Raw genomic sequence first — 6,772 nt, 5'->3', positions numbered from 1 at the left:
AATTTGATTTTTACAATGAAATCAAACATACTTGTACATTAACAAAATTCAAATTAAATTAATCAAATAATCGGATAATGTTAAAACAAGTGCACATTGATAACTGAGAGTGTTTGAATGGTTTATTGCTGTTGAACTTTTGTATTGTATTATTTTTCACAAATTACGAAATATCGACATAAATAAAACACGAAGTAAACATACAACATAACCAGATGACACCATAAATCGCATGTTCTTTTTAAAAGTAAAATAAAAGAGTAGGAAAAGTATTCTAGAACGACAAAACGTTTGGTGTAAAGGGCCAAAAATGATTTATATAAAAAACAGCTTTAACTATGGGTTATATAGTTAGACATAGTTACAGTCTTTTAACGTGAAACTCATCTTAAAGACTTTTATCTTACATCCCCAGAAACTCTACATCTAATAATTTTGAAAAAAGGAATTTCATATGTAAAATAAATAGAAAATGATTGTAGGATTTCCTTAGATAACCTCTGTTCTACTAACGACTGCTGCCTATATTTGCTTTGTTACTTCATTTTTAATTTCAAATTTTTCTTATTTCAACGTGGTATAACAGCCATTCACCTCTTCTCATAATCAGCCATAACAAAAAATTAGACTTAATTAGCAAAATCCTATACATCATCATTCTGAAAATGATATTATCATAAAATGAAATTGTTGCCTACTTAATATTGCATAAAGCTTATTCAACATTTCATTTTTGACAATTTTGTTGAAAATTAATTATGTAAGTCAAGAATACATGTAATGTTATATGTAAAGTTTATATACTTATTCCCTTCTTTAGATTCCATTTTCGTTTACATCCTTAGCAATAACACAAAAGTTTAACATGTGAATTTACATTTTACTTTGAACAGTAAAACATTTTACTTTGAACAGTAAAACAGTGTACCAATTTTAAAAAAGTACATTTATATACGAAAGATTTTACTAGCTTTTCATCAAATTAACATTAATATCACATCTAAATTGATGATACATTTCAAGAGATATATGTTATCAACATACCCGAGATGACTAGTTCACTGCGGATATTTTGTGGATGAAGGACCACAATATCATCATACCAGCAATATCCACAAGTTGACGGGATACCAGCTAAAATAATTGTATTAAGAAAGACTTAATTAATTTCAAACATCTCTCAAACAGTTTGATTTTTTGCATTTTACATAAGATTTATGTACGTCTTATACTGATTGTTTTGAAATCAAATGTTTCTTGACTTTGTCAAATATAAATAAATGATTGTTTAATACTTGCATTAGAATCATAAAACTAAATGAAAGTCTACTTAATTACAATATACTATATATACGAAATTAATAAAATACAAGAAAAGAAAATGTTGAACTTAATATACATACAAGGATTATTGTCTAGTGCTATAACAGAGTATAAACAACCGGTGCCATTTCCTTGACCTGAAAATACAGAAACATAATGATGTTGGGTTTTTTTTCAGCATTATCAAAATAATTGACATTAAATCATAACCTTTTATATACAATTTCTCTATTTTAATGCAGGTGTTGTCAACTAAATTACTTTTAGGACCTTGTAATGAATATATTTTTATGACAATTTGAACATCAAACTAGCATAATTTATTGACAAATGAGGTAATACTTTTCAGTCAATGCTTAAAACTTACCTGCCAGAATTCCTGAACTTTACCTGTCAGGATTCCTGAACTTGCCTCAGCCATTCATATTTGCTGATTTTATTTGTTTAGATAATTTTCTGGTAAATGAAGGAATTAAGACCATGATATAGGACATTCTGAGGCTCTAGGACTATATAAGGCACACTAAGGAAGTTTATACTTCAAGAAATGATTAATTATCTACTTTGTTTATCCTGGCATCAAAATGGCCAATAAGAGTTGTCTACCTTGATTCAAAACTTTAAATGACCTTATTTTCATAAACATATACAAGTACTTACCATTTTACATGAAAGAACAAAGAATGTAATATTTATTTACCTTAGACTTAAGTTTATTTCCAAATATTTAGCTGGCATTGCAGTATTTCATAGTAATTTTGATGACCGGTATGACCTCTTAGTTTGTTAGGAGGGAAAATTCAAATTCCTGGCACTTGGAATCTTTTTATATCAAAAGTTCATTTTTTCTAAGCTATAACCATGATTGTTTTTGGTCCAGATTTTAAGTGCATTAAGTTAAGCATGTAATTCAAGTGTTCATTGTATATTTTGTTATAAGTTAACTTTGTTAATTTACATTTTCTAAATTATTCCTGTCAATATGGCTGCCATTTTAAGAAATTCCTGTCTTTCCTGCCAGACTGACAGGCCAAATAATGTTATGATTGATTAATTGTGACAGTCCTGGCTATTTCAGAGTCTATATAAGTAGCCATGACAGGCTGTTTTCAGTTTGCATTTTGGCTTTAAATCCTGACAGTCGCGAAAACTAGTGACAAGAGCATTTTGTAATATTTTCATGGAAACTTCTATTGTTGAATCTAGCAAATTTAGTGCTATTCAGAGTTGATTAAAGAAATGATAGAATTAACTTTTTATCAATAAAAGGTGTGATTTGAACAGTTTTTGACTTAGCTTACAATATATAATATTTCTAGAAGTATGAGGGTAAGTGTTTTACATTATTCCACATGAGTATATTCAATTAGACCTATGTCTCCATGTTTTGAAGATATCACTATTTCAGAACTATTATACCCTTCAAAGCTTTCTAAGAATTATTTTTTGCACTTAATACAACACAAAGTTGTATAATTACTGTCAAATAATAAAATAAACTTGACTATGCTATTTTTGATGGACAGGTATTCTGATAAGTATATATTTAATGTCTTGCATAGAAATTTTAGATGTAAAAAGTGATTCTGTTATAATTTATATATAATTAAATTCTAAAAGATCTATTACTTTCTATGAATGTTTCATTAAATGAACCTATTGAAATAAAACATAGAAAAAAAGTTACAATTAAACATTTATCAATGGTAAATGCAGTTTGTTTATGACGAAAACATAAATGGATATAAAATAAACATCATTCAATTTAATGTCTACTTACAAATATTATAATATTTTACCTAATTATCAATAAAAGATCGAATTATAACTACAGAGGGATATTTTACAGTTACTATCTCTGAAAATGCCAAGAATTTAGACTTTAAAATGAGCAGAATCATGTATAACATCTCCCATTTTCAATATTGCCGACAACAACGAAAATTGTTAATATTCTTTTAATGTTAAAATCTCTGTGGTATCATTTCTGGACAACATTTCCTACCATTTATCTTTTTACAACTGTTGAAAATAAAAGCCAAAAAGATGCATTCATATAAAATTATAATTGGCATTTAAATTATCAGTTTATTTTAAAATATAAGATATTTTGAATAGGTTATAGTCGAATGTTTTAAGGTTAATATTTTTGGTTGAATGATGTTATACATAAAGTGTCACAAAAAGACATTTTCATTTATAATATTATCACACATGTATTTTTTTAAATTCATTTTATTTATGCTTTATGTAAGCAATTGATGTTATAATACAACATTAAGTGAAGCGTGAAAGATAAAAACAACGCCATAGATATACTAGCTTATAAAAGCATTCCCCTATTTCAACTTAATATAATATATTTCAATGATATTTTATAATCGACGTACCCGAAACAACAAGTGCACTGAGCTCATTTTGGGAATGAGGCGGCACAAGAGTATACCAGCAAGGTCCATTTGTCCGTGGGTTGTATTCTGTAAGGAAAATAAAGAAAGGCTTATTCATTTACAATAACTGTTAAGGCACAGAAACCAAACGAATTTGCTGAGCTTTTATGCAACGTCTGGACTGTATTATGTGTAGAATGACTGATATACCTGCTTAAATGTCATTCTGTTGAGTCTGAGATACAAAATAATGAGAGTATCAACCAATAATACACTGTCTCAGCCAAACAAAATGATAGTTCCACTCAACTGTTTGAAAAGTTCCACTCAACTGTTTGTTTTCATGGCTGAACATAATGAGAAGAGCACCAAACAGTATTATTATAACCGAACATAATAACAAAAATACCTCACATTATATCTTTTTCACTTCACATTATTTTGTTACCACATGCCTGTTTGTTTAAAGAACTGAACATTACGACTTATGCACCGACAATACATTGACTTGGCTGAAAAACATGTAATCAGCACACAACACAACACTTCAATAACTGTGCTGACAATGGGATTTTCACCCAACATATTGGAATTTCCAACCAGCATATTGTATCTCAGACTCAACATAATGACATTTAACCAGGTATATCTGTCATTACATTAAGACAGTCCATGCGTTCAAGATTTTACATTTTGATATATATGAAGTTGACTGTATGAAGTAGGCTTCAAAAGTATTCTAGAACAATCTTTGGTAGAACACTACATGCTATTTCACATTCAATATGATTTTGAACGTAATGTGTTTGTGAGCCAGTGCTATGTATCAGATATTCAAAGGTATCTATCATATTTAAATATTCATAAAAGGCTTATATGAAAGTTTTGTTATATAATAATCACTATCTGTCATTAAAGTAAGCTATATTTTGCCTTAAGTAGGAAAATAAATGTAGAAACATATTGATATTAGCATGAAATAGATGTCAAAAATTGAGACTGACTAAACAAAAATGATTGTAAGTGTTAAAGCAGAATATGAAAATAATCATATTAGTACATCTTGTGTGACTATTATACACTTGAGCATGTAATTCAAGAGAATATGGTTTGTACGGTACATGTATGTACATGACAGACAGTGAAATTAGAGGAGATTAATTAATTTATCAAATCCACCATTTAACCAAGTTATATTATAGGTTCAACAATTTAATATTGAGTAAAGAAACGAAACACAACAAGCAAGCTTAGTTCATGCTCAACGGTGGTCAACAGTAACATGACCTAAATAGTGTTCTAATGAAATATAAGTTGATTTTATAATTGTGTTCTTGGTAATACAATTATTTTACATATTCGTCCATAAATTTTCCCGAACTATATGCTTATCTGTTTCACAAAACTAAACTTCGGGGCGAATATTGCCTTTCTGTCAAAGTAATGGTTTTGTTTCATATGACTTGTATTGACAAAATGCAATATGATTTAAAAAAAAGAAGCTTTCTTGAGCTAGTTTCATTTCATTCATATATCCGCCATTTTGTACAATTTGCCGGTAAAAAGAAAAGAAAATTTCTCAGGAATATGATTGTACATTTTATTACAATTAAGCGAATATTGTCATTTTGCCTAAATAATGATTTTGTGTCATATGACTTGTATTTGCAATCATAATATGATTTAAAAAAAAAACTTTTTTGAGGTAGTTTAATTTACAAACCCGCCATTTTGCAAGAATCGCAACTTTTTGGCCCTTTCCGTCAGTCTTCGGATAAGGACAATCTATTATAGATAATAGCCGAAGACGTTCCGATTGCTAAAAAAAGTTTTAGAGCATCACTCTAAATACCATATTCCGGTATATACCGGACAAGGCGCTTGAATGATTAAATGCTAAAATCTCGCATTTCAGCGACGGAATGAACTTTAAAACGTCTAATTCATCTCTTCACACTGATTTATATATGATAATGAATGGAAAATGTAAGAATTGGCGATAAAAGCGATATTTTTTTAATTTTGCGTCTACAGGTACTGCTCCAACACTGTAGTAATTTAAATCCTTTCCAATATAAACGAAAACGAATGTCAAATAAATCATTAACTCACTGAAAGAATTAAACAGAAACAAAACTAAAAGTTGTTTTTGTCAGATTTAAATCATTGTTTGCCAACCTTAACAAAAACCGCGACTACAGTCAATCAAATGAAGTCTTTTTATTTCCATTTACACTAAGTTTATTATTTTTAAATTTTCTGATACGTTAAAAGTTGTCCTTTTACAAAATTAGTCAAGAACTAGAAATAAAAAAAAACAATAAACAACAAACCATGTTCACATTTTCCGAATAAAAGGGTATCAAAGTCCTATCAATACTTAAACAAAATGTAGACTCTCCTAAAAACAGTGACAAAGTTTAAACCTTATGATTTTTTGAAATATATACCTATATCGATCTATATATAATCGGTGTCACGACAGATTAAAGTAAAACCTCAAAGAATTTCAATATTTTATGGGTTCAATAAATAATACAGGTAGTACTTTTAAACGACGCAAAATACCTATAAATATATCATGTATATTGATTTTATATATTGATTTAAACTGCAAATACTTAGGGGGTTAATTGTCCGCTCTAACATTACGGGGGTGGGGGGCAACTGTCCGGGGACAATTCTCCGGAGGGCAATTATCCGTTTACTAAAGCAACAGACAACATGTGATTGAGGCACATTTAATGGAGTTGCATGTGCTGTGTAGGCGTATAATTCATGATATTAGCGTTACCTAAGAGAAAGTGGCTCAATCACATGATGTCTGCATATATTAAAATTATATAAGAAGTTTAGAAATTAGCTTTGGTATACCGAAAATATAAAAGAACAACAACAATAATCTAAAACATGTATCTATTTTCTTCAAACTTTCAAACGGGATCTTCTTATAAACTTCTTGGCTAATATTTGGGTATTTTCTTCAGTTACCCATGTAACTGATTAATATGTTAGTGACATCACCATGTTCATCAATACCAAAATTGTTACAATTTACC

General features: G+C 28.9%; 1 long non-coding RNA gene across 1 annotated transcript; it reads right to left on the bottom strand.

Moving 5' to 3' along the window:
- Positions 1-931: 931 nt before the first annotated feature.
- Positions 932-6,179, bottom strand: LOC132758993 (uncharacterized). Its single transcript, XR_009629651.1, has 4 exons — positions 6,047-6,179; positions 3,714-3,800; positions 1,404-1,460; positions 932-1,134 (listed from the first exon to the last, which is right to left on the bottom strand). It is a non-coding gene; the product is annotated as an uncharacterized LOC132758993 (long non-coding RNA).
- Between the last annotated feature and the right edge of the window lie 593 nt (positions 6,180-6,772).

Source organism: Ruditapes philippinarum, unplaced genomic scaffold (assembly GCF_026571515.1).
Source record: "Ruditapes philippinarum isolate M1 unplaced genomic scaffold, ASM2657151v2 ctg11270_1_1_1_1, whole genome shotgun sequence".
Taxonomy (NCBI): domain Eukaryota; kingdom Metazoa; phylum Mollusca; class Bivalvia; order Venerida; family Veneridae; genus Ruditapes; species Ruditapes philippinarum.
This window is presented reverse-complemented; position numbering and strand designations above follow the sequence as displayed.